Here is a 21,460-nt window from a genome sequence, read left to right as displayed (position 1 = left end):
GACCTGTAGGGACATATGTCGTTATGTAATGAGTCGAAGGGCGTTATAAGTCAACCTATGACCCCCTTTGACCAATAAGAATGATTCTAATATGTCCCTAGGTGTCCTAGGAGCCCTAGAGACATAGTTGGTCATGTAATGGATGGAAGGGGGTCATGGGTTAACCTATGACCCCCTTCAACCCATAAGAATGATTTTAATATGTCTCTAGGTGTCCTATGAACCCTAAGGACATATATTGTCATGTAATGGGTCATAGGAGATCATAGGTCAACCTATGACTCCGACCCATTACAACGATTCTAATATATCCATAAGGGTCCTAGGACGCTTAGAGACATATGATATCATTTAATGAGTCTAAGGGGGTGATAGTTCAACCTATGACCCCCTTCGACCCATATGAAGCATTCTAATATGTCGCTCAGGGCCTTAAGACCCCTTGGGCCATATGTCATCATGTAATGTGTCAAAGGCTATCATAGGTCAACCTATGACCCCCTTTGACCCATAAATATGATTCTAATACGTCCCTAGGGGTGCTAGGACCCCTAGGGACATATGTCATCATGTAATGGATCGAAGGGGGTCATGGTAAACCTATGATGCTTTTCAACCCATATGAAGCATTCGAATATGTCCCTAGGGGTCTTAGGACAAATAAGAAAATATTTCATCATTTAATGGGTCAAAAGGGGTCATAAGTCAACCTACGACACCTTTTGACCCAGCAGAAACATTCTAATATATCCCAAGGGGTCCTAAGACACTTGAGGATATATGTCATCATTTAATGAGTCGAAGGGGATCATAGCTCAACCTATGACCCCCTTTGACCCATATGAAGCATTCTAATATGTCCCTAGGGGTCCTAGGAACTCCAGGGACATATCTCATTATGTAATGGGTTGAAGGGGATCATAGGTCAAGCTATGACCCCCTTGAACCAATAACAACAATTCTAATATGTCCATGTCCCTCCGGGTCCTAGGACCCCTAGGGACATATGTCTTTATTTAATGGGTCAAAGGAGCTCATAGCTCAACCTATGAACCTCATTCACCCATATGAATGATTCTAATATGTCTCTAGGGGTCGAAGGACCCGTAGGGACATATGTCATCATGTATTGGGTCAAACAAGGTCATAGGTCAACCTATGACCCCCTTTGACCCATAAGATTGATTCTAATATGTCCCTAAGGGTCTTAGGAACCTAAGGGACATATGATGTCATGTAATGGATCGAAGGGGGTCATAGGTCACCCTATGACCCCCTTCGACCCATAATAACAATTCTAATATGTCGCTAGGGGTCCTAGGACCCCTAGGGACATGTCATCATGTAATGTGTCGAATGAGATTATAGGTCAACCTATGATCCCCTTCGACTCATAAGAATAATTCTAATATTTCACTAGGGGTCCTAGGACCCCTAGTGACATATTTCATTATTCAATTGGTCGAACGGGATCATAAGTCAACCCATGACCCCCTTTCACCCATATGAAGCATTCTAATATGTCCTTAGGGGTCCTAAGATTCCTAGGGACATATGTCGTCATGTAATGGGTCGAAGGGGATCATAGGTCAACCTATGACAACCTTCAACCAATAAGAATGATTCTAATATGTCCATAAGGTTCCTAGAAGCCCTACGAACATATGTTGTTATGTAATGGGACAAAGGGGGTCATAGGTTGGACCCATAAGAACGATTCTAATATGTCGCTAAGGGTCCTAGGACTCCGAGGGACATATGTCATCATGTAATGGGTTTAAGGGGGTCATAGGTCAACTCATGACCCCCTTTGACCCACATGAATGATTCTAATATGTCCCTAGGACCCTTAGGGACATACGTTATCATGTAATGCATTGAAAGGGGTCATAGGTTAACCTATGACCCCCTTTCACCCATGAGAAATTTATAATAATTCCCTAGGGTTCCTAGGACCCCTAGGGACATGTGTCTTCGTGTAATGGATCAAAGAGGGTCATAGGTCAACCTACGACCCCCTTTTTCCTATAAGAAGCATTTTAATATGTCCCTACGAGCCTTAGGACCCCTAAAGAAATATGTCATCATGTAGTGAGTCGAAAGGGGTCATAGGTAAGCCTATGACCCCTTTGACGCATAAGAACAATTCAAATATGTCCTTAGGGATCTTAGGACCCCTAAGGACATATGTCATAATTTAACGGATCAAAGGGGATCATAGGTCAACCTATGACCCCCTTCAACCCATATGAAGTAGTTTAACTTGTCCCTAAGGGTCTTGAGACCCTTAGGGACATATGTCATCATTTAATGGGTTGAAGGCGGTCATAGATCAACCTATGACCCCCTCTGACCCATATGAATGATTCTAATATGTCCCTAGGGGTCCTAGGACTCCTAGGGACATATGTCATCATGTAATTGATAAAAGAGGGTCATAGGTCACCCTATGGCCCCCTTTGACCTATAAGAATGATTTTAATATGTCCCTAGGGGTCCTAGGACTCGTAGGGACATATGTTATCATGTAATGTTTCAAAGGGGGTCATAGGTCAGCCTATGACACCCTTGGACCCATAAGAATGATTCTAATATGTCACTAGGGGTCCTACGATCACTAGGGACATATGTTATCATGTAACCCGTTGAAGGGAGTCATCGATCAACTTATGACCCGCATTGACCCATAAGAACAATTCTAGTATGTCCCTAAGGGTCCTAGTACCCCTAGGTACATATATCATCATTTAATAGGTCAGAGGGGGTAATAGGACCCACTATGATCAAATAGAATGATTCTGATATGTCCCTAAGTGTCTTAGAATGCTAAGTGACATATGTCGCCACGTAATGGGTGAAAGGGGATCATAGGTCAATCTATGACCCCCGTTGACCCATATAAAGTATTTTAATTTGTCCTTAGGGGTATTAGGACCTCTAGGGACATATGTCATCATTTAATGGGTTGAAGGGGATGATAGGTCAACCTATGACCCCCTTTCATCGATAAGAACGATTCTAATATGTCCCTAGCGGTCCTATGTTCGTAGGGGTCCTACGACAGCTAGGTACATATGATGCCATGTAATCAATTGAAGGTGGTCATACGTAAACCTATGACCCCCTTCGACCCATATGAAACATTCTAATATGTCTCTAGGGGCCTTAGGGCCCCTTTGGCCATATGTTATCATGTAATGGGTCAAAGGGGTTATAAGTCAACCTAGACCCCCTTTGACACATAAGAATGATTCTAATATGTTCATAGGGGTCCTAGGACACCTAGGGACATATGTCATCATATAATGGGTCAAAAGGTGTCATAGGTCAACCTATGACCCCCTTCAACCCATAAGAACAAATCTAATGCCTCCCAAGGGGTCCTAAGACCCCTAGGGACATATGTCATTATGTAATGGGTCAAAGAGGGTCATAGGTTAACCAATGACCCCCTTTGACCCATAAGAACGATTCTAATATGTGCCTAGGTGTCCTAAAAGCCCTATGGACATAGTTGGTCATGTAATGGGTGGAAGGGGGTCATAGGTCAACCTATAACCCCCTTCGACCCATAAGAATGATTCTAATATGTCCCTATGCTTCTTAGGAACCCTAGGGACATATGTCATCATGTAATGGGTCGAAGGGGTTCATAGGTCAACCTATTATCCCCTTCTACCCCTAACAATGATTCTAATATGTCCCTTAAGGTCCTAGGACCTCTACGGACATATGTCATCATCTAATGGGTCAAAGAGGGTCATAGGTCAACCTATGACCCTCTTTGACCTATAAGAATGATTTTAATATGTCCCTAGGGGTCCTAGGACCCTTAGGGACATATGTCGTCATCTAATCAGTCGAAGGGGGTCATAGATTTGACCCATAAGAACAATTATAATATGTCCCTACGGGTCCTAATACCCGTAGCGACATTTTACAATTGTTCATATGCGTCGAAGGGGGTCCTAAGTTGACATATGTCCCTAGGGGTCCTAGGATACCCTTCAACCCATAAGAATGGTTCTAATATTTCTCTAGGGGTCCCAAGACCCATAGGGACATATGTCATCATGTAATGGGTCGAAGCGGATCATATGTAACCCTATGACCCCTTTCAACACATAAGAATGATTCTAATATTTCTTTAGGGATTCTAGGACCCCTAACGACATATATCATCATATAATGGCTCGAAGGGGGTCATAGGTCAACTTATGACCCCCTTCGACCCATTAGAATGATTCGAATATGTCCCTAGGGGTCCTAGGACCCCTAATGACATATATCATCATTTAATGGGTTGAAGGGGGTTATAGGTCAACCTATGACACCCTTTGACACATAAGAATGATTCTAATATGTCCGTAGGGGTCTTGGGACCCCTAAGGACATATGTCATCATGTAATAGGTTGAAGGGGATCATAGGTCAACCTATGACCCCCTTCGACCCATATGAAGCAATCTAATATGTCCCTAGGGGTCCTAGGATCCCTAGGCATATGTGTCATCATCAAATCGGTCGATGGGGATCATAGGTCAACCTATGACCACCTTGGACCTATAAGAACGATTCTAATATTTTCCTAGGGGTCCTAGGACCCATAGGGACATATGCTATCATATAATGGGTCGAAGGGGGTCATAGGTCAACCTATGATCTCCTTTCACCCATAACAAAGATTCTAATATGTCCCTAAGCGTCTTAGAACCCCTAGGGACATATGTTATCATGTAATGGGTCGAAGGGGGTCATAGGTTTTGACCCAAAAGAATGATTCAAGGGGGTTATACATTGACCTATGACCCCCTTAAACCTATTACATGATGTCATTCTAATATGTCCCTAGTGGTCCTAGGAAACATAAAGACATATTAGAATCATTCTTATGGGTTAAAGGGGTTGACCCTATGACCCCCTTTGCTCCATCAGAATGATTCTAATATGCTCCTAGGGGTCCTAACTAGGGGTCTTAGGACCCCTAGGGACATATGTCATCATGTAATGGGTCAAAGGGGATCATAGGTCAAACTATAACCCTCTTCGAGAATGATTCTAATATGTCCCTAGGGGTGCTAGGACCCTTAGGGACCTATGTCATTATTTAATGGGTTGAACGGAGTCATAGGTCAACTTAGGGACATATGTCATCATGTAATTGGTCAAAAGGGATCATAGGTCAACCTATGACCCCCTTGGACCCATACAAATGATTCTATTATGTCCATAGGGGTACAAGGACCCCTAGCGACATATGTCATCATGTAATGTGTTGAAAGGGGTCATAGGTCAACCTATGACCCCTTTTAACCAATATGAATCATTATAATATTTTCCTAGGGGCCTTAGGACTCCTAGGAACATACGTCATCATGTAATGGGTGAACTATAGTGATAGGTCAACTTATGACCCCCTTCGACCCATAAGAACGATTCTAATATGTCCTTAGGGGTCCTAGGACCCTGAGGGACATATGTTGTCATGTAATATGTTGAAGGGGGTCATAGGCCAACCTATGACCCCCTTCCACCCATAATAACGATTTTAATATATCCCTAGGGGTGCTAGGACCTCTAGAGACATATGTCATCATTTAATGGGGTAAGAGGGTCATAGGTAAACCTATGACACCCTTTGACCTATAAGAATGATTCTAATATGTTCCTAGGGGTACTAGTACTCCTAAGGACATAGGTCATCATTTAACGGTTCGAAGGCTATCATAGGTCAACCTATGACCCCATTTGACCCATATGAAGCATTCTAATATGCCCCTAAGGGTCCTAGGATCCCTTGGGACATGTGTCATCATTTAATGGGTCGAAGGGGGTCATAGGTCAACCTATGACCCCCTTCAATCCATATGAAGCATTCTAAGTTATCCCTAAGGGTCCTAGGACCCTTAGGGACATATGTCATCATTTAATGGGTCGAAAGCAATCATAGATCAACCTATGAACCCCTCTGACCCATATGAACGATTCTAATATGTCCCTAGGGGTCCTGTGTCATCGACCCATAAGAATGATTCTAATATGTCCCTATGGGTACTAAGACCCATAGGGACATATGTCATCATGTAATGTGTCGAAGGGGGTCATAGGTCAACCTATGACACCCTTGGACCCATAAGAATGATTCTAATATGTCCCTAGGGGTCCTAGGTCCCTTAGGGACATATGTCATCATGTAATCGATCAAAGACAGTCATCGGTCAACTTGTGACCCCCTTTGACCCATAAAAAGGATTCTAATATGTTCCTAGGGATCTTAGGACCCCAAGGGACATATGTCATCATTTAAAGGATCAAAGAGGGTAATAGGTCACCCTATGACCCACTTTGACTGAAAAGAATGATTCTAATATGTCTGTGGGGGTCGTAGAACCCCAAGGGACATATGTCATCATGTAAATGGTCAAAGGGGATCATAAGTCTACCTATGACCCCCTTCGATCCATAAAAACAATTCTAATATAGGACCCCTAGGGACATTTGTCATCATCTAATAGGTCTAAGGGGGTCATAGGTCAACCTATGACCCCCTTCGACCCAAATAAAGCATTTTAATATGTCCCTAGGGGTCTTAGGACCTCTAGGGACATATGTCATCATTTAATGGGTCAAAGGGGATGATAGGTCAACCTATGACCCATTTTGACTCATAAGAACTATTCTAATATGTCCCTAGGGGTCCTATGTTCCTATTGGTCCTAGGACCACTAGGGACATATGTTACCATGCAATGGGTCAAAGTGGGTCATAGGCTTCGACCCATATGAATCATTCTAATATGTCCTTATGGGCCTTTGGACCCCTTGGGCCATATGTTATCATGTAATGGGTCGAAAGGGGTTATAGGTCAACCTAAGACCCCCTTTAGCCCATAAGAATGATTCTAATATGTCCCTAGGGGCCTTAGGACCCCTAGTGACATATGTCATCATATAATGGGTCAAAGGGGGTCATAGGTCAACCTGTGACCCCCTTCGACCAATAAAACTGATTCTAATATGTCTCGAGGGGTCCTAGGACCCCTAGGGACATATGTCATTCTGTAATGGGTCGAAGGGGGTTGTAAGTCAACCTATGACCCCCTTTGACCCATAAGAACGATTCTAATATGTCTCTAGGTGTCATAGGAGCCCTAGGGACATAGTTGGTCATGTAATAGATGGAAGGTGGTCATGGGTCAACCTATGACCCCCTTCGACCCATAAGAACAATTCTAATATGTCCTTAGGTGTCCTAGGAACCCTAGCGACATATGTCATTATGTAATGGGTCAAATGAGATCATAGGTCAATGTATGACCCGCTTAGACCCATAAGAATGATTCTAATATGTCCCTAGGGGTCCTAAGACCCCTAAGGACATATGACATCATTTAATGCGTATAATGGGGTCATAGGTCAACTTATGACCCCCTTCGATCTATATAAAGCATTTTAATATGTCCCTAGGGGTCTTAGTACCTCTAGGAACATATGTCATCATTTAATGGGTCGAAGGGGATGATAGGTCAACCTATGACCCCCTTTGACCCATAAGAACAATTCTAATATGTCCCTAGGGGTCCTATGTTCCTATGGGTCCTAGGACCACTAGGGACATATGTGGCCATGTAATGGGTCAAAGAGGGTCATAGGTAAACCTATGACCCCTTTCGACCCATATGAAACATTCTAATATGTCACTAGGGGCCTTAAGACCCCCTGGGCCATATGTCATCATGTAATGGGTTGAAGAGCATTATACGTCAACCTATGAGTCCCTTTGACCCATAAGAATGATTCTAATATGTCCCTAAGGGTCCTAGGACCCCTAGGGACATATGTCATCATATAATAGGTCAAATGGGGTCATAGGTCAGCCCATGACCCCCTTTGACCCATAAGAACAATTCTAATATGTCTCAAGGGGTCCTAGGACCTCTAGGGACATATGTTGTTATGTAATGGGATGAAGGGGGTCATAGGTCAACCTATGACCCCCTTTGACCCATAAGAATGATTCTAATATGTCCCTAGGTGTCCTAGGAGCCCTACAGACATTGTTGGTCATGTAATGGGTGGAAGGACCTATGACTCCCTTTGACCCATAAGAATGATTCTAAAAGGTCTCTAGGGGTCTTAGGAACCCTAGGGACATATGTCATCATGTAATGGGTCGAAGAGGGTTATAGGTCAATTTTTGACCCCTTTCGACCCATAAGAATGATTCTAATATGTCCCTTAGGGTCCTAGGACCTCTAAGGACATATGATGTCATGTAATGGGTCGAAGACCTATGACACCCTTCGACCCATATGAAGCATTCTAATATGTCCCTAGGGGCCTTACGACCCCTAAGGACATATGTCATCATGTAATGTGTCGAAAGGGGTCATCGGTCAACCTCTGACCCCCTTTGACCCATAAGAACAATTCCAATATATCCCTAGGGGTCCTAGGACCCCTAGAGAAATATGTCATTATACAATCGATCGAAGGGAGTCATAGGTTTGATCCATAAGAACAATTGTAATATGTCCCTAGCGGTCTTAAGATCCATAGGGACATTTTAGAATTTTTCTTATGGGTCAAAAGGGGTCCTAGGTTGACATATGTCCCTAGGGGTCCGAGAACCCCTAGGGACATATGTCATCATGTAATGGGTTGAAGGGGATCATATATAACCCTATGACTCCCTTCGATACATAAGAATGATTCTAATATTTGCCTAAGGATTCTAGGACCCCTAACGACATATGTTGTCATGCAATGGGTCGAAGGGCGTCATAGGTCAACCTATGATGCCCTTCGACCCATAAAAATGATTCTAATATGTCCATAGGGGTCTTAGGACCCTTAGGGACATATGTCATTATGTAATGGGTCGAAAGGACTCATATGAATGATTCTAATATGTCTGTAGGGGTCCTAGGACCCCTAGTGACATATGTCATCATGTAATGGTTTGAAGGGGTTCATAGGTCACCCTATGACCCCCTTCGACCTATAAGAATGATTCTAATCTGTCCCTACGGGTCCTAGGACCCCTAGGAACATATATATTATATTTATAGATTATAATACTAATAAGATAATATATTATTATATATTAATAACATAGCTCATACTAATAATATATCATAGATTATAATAATAATATATATTAATAACATACATACATACATACATATATATAATATACTATGTTATTATATTTAATTAAAATATAGGAAAAATAATAATAATATAAATTATATTTATAGATTATAATAAGAATAACATAATGTATTATTGTATATTAATAGATTATATGTTATATCTTTGTGTTACATTATTTTATATATATATATATATATATATATATATATATATATATATATATATATATCTTTACATAGTAATATAACTGAAATAATTTATAAATCATAAACTATAACTCCCAAACTCGATTTTGCCTCCAAAATGTCTTTAGGAGGCATATCAGATATCTGATTTGATATCGGATATCTAATATTACTAGCATAAATTTCCAACATATTCCCTATCCCATAGACTTGACAACATCACTCTTTGTTTTTTTTTCATGGGTTTTACAGAAAGTCACTTTTTGGGTCATAACCAATCAATAAAAGTTTTAAAATATAACCTTAGGTGTCCGACATTGTCATCTTAATGGGGTGCAACAATCATTGAAAGGCTAAACACAAAAGGAAGATATCGAATGAATACATTGTGGCATATAGGGGAAGGGAAAAAATGGAGCACCGAAGAAAAAAACAAGGTATGCTAAATGTCAATCATGTTGACGATGAATTAGTCGAAGGTGAAATCATAGAGTCAGATAATGAATATGTATAGTTGGGGAATGAAAATGTACCTATTGAAAATGATAATGCCGAAATTGAAAATTTAGAGAATGAAAATTTTGAAGACAAAATGCTACCAAGTCATAATCCAAATTGCATAATTGACCATGTCAAACATGATAATGCACAGGAGCCTAATGTAGAAGAACCTTACATATCTCCTAATTATAATCGACCTGAAGGTACTAAAACACCAAAATGGATAATTGAAATTGATGAAATGATTATTACTGGTTTGGAAGGGAAAAAATTAGAAAGAACCATTCGGTTATGGGCTTCAAGACTATATCAAATGTTTTTCAGCAACAAGATAGTAGTAGAGCAATGTCAGCTTTTCATGCACTTATTAAAGATGCAACATATGAGACCTATGCTTTCCAAATTGAAGATTCATGTCAATAAAAAGTTGGAAATAAATGCCATTATTGTGAAGAATCTTTTTAGTGCTCTCAATAGCATTGGAAAAAATAGCAAGGAGAAGGATAACAAAGCTACTCGAAGGGTTATTGCAACCTCTTTGGTAAGTCATCATTTGAGAAAGGGTAGATATATGAGACAAACTTGTATCGATTTGAATCTAAATTGTACTACTTTGAGAAGAGCACTTAGTCAACGAGAGAAAATTGATGATCCTCTTCAAAATGAAACATGGGCATTTAGTGGGAGGCTTCCATGTTTTGATAAGAAGCTATCTGATGATGTGAAGGAAGAAATTACACAATTTTGACACTCTAACTCACGAGTATCACCCAATGCTAAAGACGTGTTAAAGTTGAGAATTGGCATCAGAGACCGCACGTCACATCCTAAACACTATTCAAAGGTAAGTCAAACTATGTTGTTCAAACAATTTAGAGAGAGTCATCCAAGTCTTCATATATCACAAAGGGCTTTTGAATCTTTGAAGCCATTTTATTGTGTGCCACTCAAAATTCAAAATACATGTTGCAAATATCATGTTGAGTTTTCTATGCACCATGAGCTATTACGCTCCATCCGTCCTACTTTTTATAGTAAAGAAATTTCGGAGGATTGTGGGGCTAGTGGGCTTTCAAAATCATCAAGAGACTTGCTAGATCAACTGTTATGTCATAGAGTTGATAGTTGTTTCTTTTATAGAAATGCATGCTTAAATGAGAAGTGTTCAGAATGTGGTGGCTTATCCAAATTTGACACATGTTTCCATGAGGGGTGCGAACAAGATCTTGGAAAGAAAATCGTGAAAAAAAAGGTATATGAAATGGTGAAATACACATTGAAGAGTGGGGGTGAGAACTCTAGATGTGAATTGGTTGGAAAACATATCAGTGTGGCTAGTTTTATTTCAGATTTCAAGGAAATTTTTTTTTACAAGTATGCAAGACATAGTCACAGGTCTTAGTGGTTGGATCAACAATTTAGAATGTGTAAAGAGACTTTTTCAATTGGCGCTATTATATCAGTTGCTGATTTTGCTTAGAACTACACATTGCAACCTCAAAATGAGACACAATCTCAATATTACAACTCCATTCATATTGCTATTTTTGTTCACATAACATATAGACATGTACTTGATAATGCAGAAGATAATCAAAAGATTATTAGAGGGTATCATCTTTATATGAGTGATGATAGGTCTCGCTCTCATGAGTCTGTGCAACATTGTTTCAAGAATTATTCTGATTTCTTACATGAGCATGCAATTGCTATGGATAGACATATCATTTGATCAGATAATTGTATAGGTCAATTCAAGAATACTCGCATGTTTTATTGGTTGTATAGGATGCACATAGAGAGAGGGGTGCCTCATATTTTGAATTTTTTTTGAGTCCAGCCATGGAAAAGGGGAACATGATGGAGCAGGGCATGTGGGAAGAAAGCTCTAGTTAAGGAGCAACTGAAGATTTTAGTAGCAGAGCTTCTTGACGCTCATAGCATTTTTGATTGGTGTAGTTTAGCATTATCATAGGGGGGGACTCTTTATTTAGTGGTACACAGGTTCTTTTGGTTGGTTGAGGAAGGGCCCATAGCTAATAGATCAGATTGTGCTACAGTGAGAGACTCACCAAAAATGCATTCATTCTAGAGCTCTGATTCTAGTACATGGACCATTTGGACACAATAGCTAGCTTGCTTTTGTCCTAGTTGTTTTCAATGTGATTGGGATCATTGTGAGTCAAGTGAGTGGGTGGACATATGGGCTCCACATTATCTTACTCCATTTTCTATCATAGCCTCTATCATAAATGATGACATGAAAAGTTCACTTGAGCATAACGATCTATCAAATCTACTTTAGCCAGGACATGTCTTTACATTGGTTGCACCATAGGGGAATGATGAGAAATCTAATTATTTGTTAGCATGTTGTGTAAGAGGTAAACAAAAACTTGCACAACCGATCACAAATGATGATGAATTCACATATCCTATGGCTTCATTTGTTGTTGCTGGAACATGGCTGCAGACATACATGCTTAGCAAGAATGGAATTCCTGCATTCAAAGACTATCCAAAGCACAAAATAATTCTCATATATTCACATCTTGTTATAGCAAAAAATGTAAAGTTGTTGAAGCATCAAGGAAGACTAAAAGTAAAAGAACTTTTTACTATTGCTAATGTTGATCATGAAGCCTTGTTGGAGACCCTAAAATAGAGCGAGCACCCTATTGGAACACTCGACTAGGTATATTTACTTCTTATGTTATTTTCTTCATAATGATTCAATGAACTAATGATTACCTTAATTAATACAATAAGTTACTAATTTTTTTATGATATTGGAATGTAGGTACATCATGAAGAGTTGAAGGGGGGTGGTATTGGGGAGAATTCCTAAGATTTATGATGTATTATGATGTAAAATGTGAACTTTTTTGCATCTGGTTTTTGTAATAATGAAAAAGACAGGTTAAATTAGTTGCACATTCTAATTTGTATTTTGGTAGGTTCTTTGTAAGGAATTATAAGAAGAAGATATTGAAGAAGTTCTTGCAAATCATATTTGCATGTGATACAAAGCTATAAGGACAATTTTAAGAGCATTTATAACTATATGAAAGATAACTGCTTGTGGATATCTTATTACAAGTTTGGCTTTTTCCTTATTTGACATAAAGCTGACATTATGATTATTAAAACTATTTTTATCAAACTAATCAAATAAGAAAAATCTAGAAAGTACGGATGAACAATTAGAATACTTGATTTCTTCTATTTTACAATCAATCATGACATTTGAAAGCATAAAGAGTCATAATATTGTATAATATTTTGAAACACTTTCATATTGAAAAGTTGTAAAGGACCATGAGATTTGAATTTTAGTAATGTCTAGGTTTGCATAGGGTAAGTGAGTCATTAGATAGGTCTTAATAAGGTCTCATAATAATCTCAAGTCATTTTGTAAGTTGACACATTCAATAAGTCACTTAAAATTTAGCTTATTGCTTTAGAAAATTCAAATCTTGAATGTAATGGCTACATGACCATTTTGGAGGGAAACTCCATAGTTTAAATTTTATGAAGGAATAGAAAGTGAAACTAATTGGAGGTGGTTGAGGGGGTTATTAAACATCCCTTGAAACTTATAAATAGTGTCTGTACAGACTGTAAGGGCAGTATGTACGGACTAATTCAAAATTTTGAATAAAAAGCTTGGATTTTGCAATTTTCTTGACAACTTTTCAAAATCTAACTCCTAATAGCTATAACTATTTGAATCGTCAGTGCCATTAGCTCTGAGTGGACGGGTGAACCCTAGTGACACCCTTGTTCCAGCCATGAAGACCATCCATCGTCCACAACCACCCTGTACCAAGGAGTCCCCAGGGTTCTCTAAGTGCATTTTAAGGTCAATCTTCTGACGGTCATAACTTAGAGCTTGTGAGGGCTATTGATGAGCTATCAAATGCTACAAGATGGTGATGTTGAGGCCTAAAATAACCTATCTCATTTTTTAGAGATCACATTCCGTTTGGATTTGGCACAACGATCTCGCTCAATGCCAAAACTCGCAGTGTGCCTTAGTTCATAGGTGCACCATAGCGTAACTTTGAAACTGTTGATCTTGGCATCGAATCATCAACACCATTAGCTCCATGTGGGTGGGTGAACCCTAGTCACACCCTTGTTCCAACCATGGAGACCATCCATCATCCACGGCCACCCCATATCGAGGAGTCTCCAAGGTGCTCTAAGTGTATTTCGAGGTCGATCTTCCGAGCGTCATAACTTGGAGCTCGTGAGGACTATTGATGAACTATCAAATGCTATAGGATGGTGATACTGAGACCTAAAATAAAATATCTTATTTTTGAAAGATCACATTCTATTTGGATTCGGAACAATGATCTCGCTACCTCAATTCATAGGTGCACCACAACGCAACTTTGAAACTGTTGATCTTGACATCGAATCATATGTGCCATTAGCTCCAGGTAGGCTTGTGAACCCTAGTGACACCCTTTTTTCAGCCACGAAGACCATCCATTGTCCGCAGCCACCCCGTACTAAGGAGTCCCCAAGGTTCTCTAAGTGCATTTCGAGGTTGATCTTCTGAGGGTCATAACTTAGAGCTTGTGAGGGCTATCGATGAACTGCCAAATGCTACAGGTTGGTGATGTTGAGGCCTAAAATAACCTATCTCATTTTCAAGAGATCACATTTTGTTTGGATTTGAAAAAATGATCTGGAACACTGAAGGAGGAGGCATACTCAATCAACAAATATGAGCTATCTGCTTTGCCAGACGTAAATAAATATTCTCGATTCCATCTGAATAATAGTAGTTGATACCATCTATATGAACATAAGTATTAGGAATAAAGGAAATGTCATGATCTTGAACCTTTAATGTTTTCTTTGAAGAGTTAGATGGTTGCCCCATTTTCGTGGCATGTATGGCTGAATCATTTATACAGTGGAAATCTCCCATCCATTTTCTGATGGACTTGGCAGTAACTTTTTCATTTGAAGAAAACATCCAGACTGAATTTTCCCTCAATAGACTGGCCAAGAAGCCAAGCAATTCAAATCTTTTGTTTCCTATTGTAATGCCTTCCTTCAAAATTAAATATATTCTATCATATACTTGTGATCTTTGTGGTCTTGCATGAAAACCATATTCAGTTTTTGCAGTCAAAGCAATTGAATGAAGCTTATTAAAGTCCTCCTCCACAAAAGAGACTTTGAGGAAATCATCAACATACTTTGAAAAATGCCTTGTCACTCGAGTTGAAATATTCAAGTCGGGGCCCAAAAAGTAGACCCTAGTCAGAGTAACTAGGGCTTGATAGAATTTCAATGTGCCATTATGTCCCAAAATTGTTAGAGACTTCAACTGATTTTGACTAGTTTGCAACTTCTTTACTTGATTTTGAAGCCATGTTTCTAGGTCGAAACATGTCAACTTCAATTTATGCAGTTCTATTAAGGCCAGACATATGTGCAAAGCTTATTTCTTCTCATTATTTAGCAAATTAAAAAAGTGACAATTCAGTGTTGGGCCACTAAGTATCCCATGATGAATAAGAGATTTGATTTGAAACAGTATCTCATAAGGTAGATTAACACCCTCTGGAACATTAATAGTTGGAACCATACGTGGAAAGGGAGAAAATGAATTGCCATTTTCTAGAATAAGTTGCTCTGTCATTGCTCTATGCAGAGGCAAGCTTTCAATGATTTTAGTAAGCTCAATACCATCAAGAAGTTTTAGACAAAATGTATTTGACTGTCCAATGCTACAGAATGCTGAGAAATTTTTTGTACTACACCAGATAATCTCAATGTCCTCTTTGCAAAATTTGTAAGGATCCTAGTCAACTATCAAACAAGATCTCTGCACTACAACCTTCTAAAAAATTCTTGGAACAAACTGCCACTGTGACAAAAACAAATAACATCACGTGTTAACTTTATTAGCATTCTACTCCAAGTCTGCAAGCACCAGAATATTTGTAATAAAAAGACAACTGCTTGTGAAATAGGAGGTGAATTTAAAACCTTGTTTGAGCAACAAAATTTGATATCCCTCAAAAATTGTATACCTTTTTTATAGTTTGTGATAACAACTGCCTTTTCCTCATTTAACAAATGCTTAGTTATCAAAGGTGGGTGTGATAGAAAGTCAGCATGTGCTTAGAAAAGGGTTAAGCAACAAACAATAAGTAAGAAGGTTGAGGCACTTCTTCGAGAATCTAGCATCATGTGTTAGTATTTAATGTTATAGAAATTACTTATATGTCTTATGTTCCTATTATTATCTATACAAGTCACACATCTTTTTTATGTTATTATAGTTTATGTTTAAAAGACAAAGTATATGTTAAAAGCATTTGGTTAGCTCAACCACTCAAAATAAGACTTTTCCAATGCCAGGGACATTGAGAATAAATATTGAATTCATATGATATTAATTTTTAAATGGTCTAGTGAACTGACTGATTTTGATCTTGAAAATTTTATGGTTAAATAGGTTTTGAGTTAGAGTAGTGCAAGCATGGAGATTTTTAATAAGTTTTGTCATCTATATCAGCATTGCCAGAATGCAATAAGTGCTAAATAGACCATACATTCTTATAAGTCATAAATCTGTACAAACCACTACTCATATAATATGAATCAATAATAAAAATTTGAACTATAATATACCATTTATTCATTCATATTTATCAAAATACATAGATCCATATACAAAATGTGGCTGATCATGCCATCAGAATGTGTATAATATCAATGTTTTTGTATAGAATGTGGCATATGCCATCTCAAAATGTCTCATGATGCATCCTACAACAACTATACTATCCTAGGGTGCTGGTGGATGATCAAAATGCAGCCTCTTCGCTACACTAGGTGGATCGGATGCCTCCTAGATAAACAAAAATAGAAAACCCAAAGTTAGACTACTAAATTTATACGATTCTTTGTATCTAACATTGAATTATTACAATGCATAATGATCTTTTTTGTAATGAAGATTTATACTATCAAAATTTCATAATAAATACCTCTCTCGTCGACCTCCTACACAAATCAGGAGTCCTCTCATATGCCCTCGGTAATGCTTCTACCTCTCTGAATTGTGGGCTATATATGTTCAAATACGTTTGTTAGATGAATCTACAATTTAAACAGATAACATTATAATTCATAGCATGTTAAATTATAACATATTTAATCATGAATTCAAACTACAACTTACTATTGTAGGCTCCTCCTCATGAGAGAGTGGCTACATCATCAAATCTACGTAACTCTCCTGTCGGACCTCATGTGCACTAGGAGTCTCCTATGAGATACAAAATAGTAGTTGTTAATATCATGGAAATCAGTTTTGAATTTATTTATGAAGATAAGGATAATAAAAAATAAATGATACTTATAAATACAATAGGGCTCTCAGTGCGAATGAAAATCCTTGATGGTTTATGATGCGAAATCTGTACATGCTCATCGCCAGTAGCCACGCCCTATATACAATAAAGAATGTAATTAAATGGGATTACCACAAACATGTTACAAGAATGCATCGATATTTAATCAAATAGAAAGCACCTAATTACCTTTCCTTTGTCACTGTGTGTTGGCTCACCCCCTGCACTTTGTCCCCCTGGGACAAGTGGTACCTACAAGATAAAAGAAAGTTTAGCAACCATATATGCTACAATATCGACTAGAAAAAAAAAATGCAAACAAAACATAATGTACCGTAGATGTCTCAAGGCCAAATGAAATGGTCGAGAGCGTGGCATCGTCAATTTTTCTGAGCTCCTCCTCGATCATCAACTAAACATGAATGAAGATCACATACATATAAAAGTCAATATGGCTTAAAAATTAAAATTACTCTATTATAAAAATTAACTTTAAATCGCATATGTCATAACAAAAAAATGTATACAAGTACCAACACGAAAGGAGTCCATGCCTCTACATTCCCTTTCTCTCTCGTATCAGGGTCTGTAGCCTCTACACATGTGTCTAGTGTATCCTCGTCTAATACAAAATGATACTCGGGAAGATCACCTATGGGACCCAAGAAAATATTCTTGCATGTAATGCAAGTGTGAGGCACACAAATGTGTGATGAGCTAGCTATGATGAACTGGCACCAACATCATCAACATAAGGAGGTAGGACTGACCTAGCTTGAGATATCATTAGGCTGCTCAGCTTATGAATGGCTTTGATGGTCTAAGAGCTAGCCTCTATCATAATATCTGGATATTGCACTCGAGGAGGAGGGGAGATATCAGTGGAGGGGACAAAAGTGCCAGCTTTCTTCTATTGGGAAGAGGGTCTATTCTGAGGAGCTCCTAGTCCTAAGCCCATGTTGGGCTTCATGCTCCAATAGTTTACTTTAAGTTTCAACACAAATTTTGCATATAATTTTCAAAGGAAATAAAATGGTATGTCTAAATTGCCATGTGGAGGGATATCAAAGACCATCAACCAACGATCCCAAAAGTTTGCACGTATAGCATCATTTGTGCACCATTTAATGGATAGTTTGGATTTTTTTGGGTCAACTGGTAAACCCATTTTCGGGTTTGCAAAAAGGCTAGCCAAATCATCTTTGGTTATGTTGAGGGCCGCAACCTCATCATAGTCCAAACCATCATCAAACATCTCGTGCATTTCATCACGCCAATGAAGAGCAGCATATTGTTGGTTTGTAAGGGTTTCAATGTTATCCACTATGGTGTTTAACATGGATAACATAGGAGCCAATGCAGGTACATTATTATATGTTCTATGCAAAGCTCTCGACTCGGTGAGATTTTCATTTATCAAATCCTCAATTCGAGGAGGGCTTTGAGGGGGTAGAGGATCATTTGGTGGACGGTTTTGTGGGGGTACTGGATCATTTGGTGGGGTTATGAAGAATAGTATTCCCTACCTCAGTGTCATTATTCTGATCAGCCATTCTTATTGAATTGCAAAACATAATATATATTTTTAAAAAACCTTAATTTTAACCATTTAAAAAAAAAAACCCTAGATTCAACTAAAACAAACAAAATCATACTAAAATCTATTGAATTTATGTTAAAAATGAGTTGGGGAAGAAAAAAAAATGCCTCAATATCTAATATCTGATATTCGATCATATATCCGATCATCCAAGCAAAAACTAGCCCCAAATAACGTAATAATGGGCCTGCAGGTTTGTGTTTTTTATTTTATGTTGTGCAACATGTATCAGATATCCGATATTATATCGGATATCTGATATGCATATTATATATTAATTATAACATATAATATCTTACGATTTTATTATTATATGATATTTTTATTATTATATGATATTACATTATATTATATTTTATATATTTTTAATTATATTTTATATTAATTATATTACATTACTATATATTATAATATAAAATATTATATTATATTATTATAATTTATAATATATTATATTTTTTTATTATATATTATATTATATTATATTACTTTATTATTATTATGTTTTATATTATATTATATTTTATTTTATTTTTTTAAATTATATTATATATATATTATATTAAATTACTATATATTATAATATAAAATATTATATTATATTATTATAATATAAAATATTATTATATTATTATAATATAATATTATTATTATATTATATTATATTATTATAATGTATTATATTATATTATTATAATTTATAATATATTATACTTTTTTATTATATATTATATTATAATATATTACTTTTTTATTATTATATTATATTTTATATATATTATATTATATTTTATATATATTATATTATATTACATTTCTATATATTATAATATTAAAGATTATATTATATTATTATAATATAATACATTATAATATTATTATAATATAATATATTATAAGATTATTATTATAGTATAATATTATATGATTATAATATAATATTAATATTATTATATTATATAATATTAAATAATATATTATACTATTATAATATAATATTAATATTATTATATTATATTATATTAAATAATATATTATACTATTATAATATAATAATATTATTATTATATTATACTATAATGATTATAATTATGGTATTGTTATAGTGCGGCGATTATCGAATATCCGATAAGGCTCAACCTTACCTTCCAGGTTTGGTACTTGGATAGGTGGAAAAAAGTTAGAGTGGATTTTGAAGTGCTTCTAGATGTCTTCAAACTCTATTATTTTCACATTGCCACTTTTTGGCACACCATGATCTTGCACATACTCGTATGTTAATAGATTACAAAGACATTGTTAAATGCTACCCATTTAAGGGATTTTGAGAAGACTTGTTCATGTCTTTCCCTATTAGGAGAATCCTAGTTAAAGAACTCCCAAACACAAGTTAACATGTTACTATGTTGGGGGATTTAGTACAAAAACCTTATTAGGATCCACCCTCAATGAGATTTACTATTGCAAAGATTAGTAAACAACAGGGAATAATTTAACAAATTCTCTAGTACACTTAGCTTTAAATAGATTATTCTTCAACTCTTTTGACCTATTTAGAACTAAGCCCTACCTTCTCTTGGCTGTGCAACTTTGTGCTTAATCAGTCATGGGCTTGGCACTCCTTGCTCTTACAAATGATCATACTCTTACTATTTAGGTTTGCTAGCTTCTCCTCAACACATTCATTAACACTTCAACAATGACTTCTCTTTTTTACTCTCCTTTACACCTAGAGGTTACACATAGTTCATCTCTCTTGGCTCTTTGGCTAAGCACTCAGTAATATAACCTTTTCTCTTTTGATTCTATTTCCTTTTATGCTTTCTTCTTACTTCACTTATAATTCCTAATACACGAATTCAAAATTTAAACTTTCACCCCTACTTCTAGCTTGAGTTCCCATTGAAATAGTGTGTTGATTTTGTCTATTGTAGAGTGTATGTACAAGAGTCACAAATCTCATTTTTCCTCAATGAATTTCTCTTGTTTCAAAGAAATCATATTTTAATTATTTTGATTATTCCCTAGTGTCTTAACCCATCGCCATTAAGTGCAATGATGGTTTTGTAGAAAAAGAAGCTTTCCTTTCCTCTTCAACAAGGGGAAAAACTCCCATCTCCTCCATCCTTATGGAGTAACTTACTAAGGAAAACTTCAACAATATCATCTCCAAGGAATTCATCCCAATCTCACCCATCTCTCCATAGGAATTTCACTTTCCATTAGGGTCTCCTCGCGCTCCTCATACCCTTGTTTCTCAAGTGAAGAGACAAGACTAACTTTTCCTTCAATGAAGGGATAATCCTCCATCCCCGTTTTCTCCTCAACATCGCCTTGGTTCTCTAGAGGGGTGCGGGGGGTGTGGTGTGGGTGTTTTGAATACTTTCTAGTAGAACCCCTCAATTCATTTGTTCCCACCATTGTCACCTTCTCTTTATTTTGCTGGTCCTTCTACTTTTCTTGATTTATTAAGTAATCAAAGATAATATGGCCATAGTTGGAACATTGTTGACATAAGAGAGAAACATTCTCATAGTACATGGGTTGTTTCCATATTCTTTGTTTAGATTTAAAGACCACCACACTAGGGAGGGTTTTGTTAATAGACATATTAAGATAGAATCTAGCAAAA

General features: G+C 37.1%; 1 pseudogene; it reads right to left on the bottom strand.

Annotated features, from left to right (window-relative positions):
- Positions 1-14,509: 14,509 nt before the first annotated feature.
- On the bottom strand, positions 14,510-21,249 carry LOC149545911 (RNA-dependent RNA polymerase 2-like; annotated as a pseudogene).
- Positions 21,250-21,460: the final 211 nt, after the last annotated feature.

Source organism: Cupressus sempervirens, chromosome 7, assembly GCF_028749045.1.
Source record: "Cupressus sempervirens isolate cs-2001-9-10 chromosome 7, ASM2874904v1, whole genome shotgun sequence".
Classification (NCBI taxonomy): domain Eukaryota; kingdom Viridiplantae; phylum Streptophyta; class Pinopsida; order Cupressales; family Cupressaceae; genus Cupressus; species Cupressus sempervirens.
Note: the sequence above shows the minus strand (reverse complement) of the source record. Positions and strands in the feature narration are given on the sequence as shown.